Here is a 284-nt window from a genome sequence, read left to right as displayed (position 1 = left end):
CTCAGATCACCCCAATTCCTGCACCTTCACCCCTCAGATCACCCCAATTCCTGCACCTTCACCCCTCAGATCACCCCCAATTCCTGCACCTTCACCTCTCAGATCACCCCAATTCCTGCACCCTCACCCCTCAGATTAAATGGGGAAGTTGTTGCCATCTGGACAGATATAAAAACATTGTCTGAAATTCGACCCTTCGCCCATTTTACAATGTTTTTGTTTTTCTGTCACTTCCTGTCCTGACAAGAAGTGAGGGCAAATCTCCCCAATGGGGTCACATACAG

The sequence above is a fragment of the Nanorana parkeri genome, unplaced genomic scaffold (genome assembly GCF_000935625.1).
Source record: "Nanorana parkeri isolate BGI_ZX_2015 unplaced genomic scaffold, ASM93562v1 scaffold1533, whole genome shotgun sequence".
Classification (NCBI taxonomy): Eukaryota; Metazoa; Chordata; class Amphibia; order Anura; family Dicroglossidae; genus Nanorana; species Nanorana parkeri.
The sequence above is the reverse complement of the archived record's forward strand: the minus strand, read 5'-3'. Positions refer to the sequence as shown.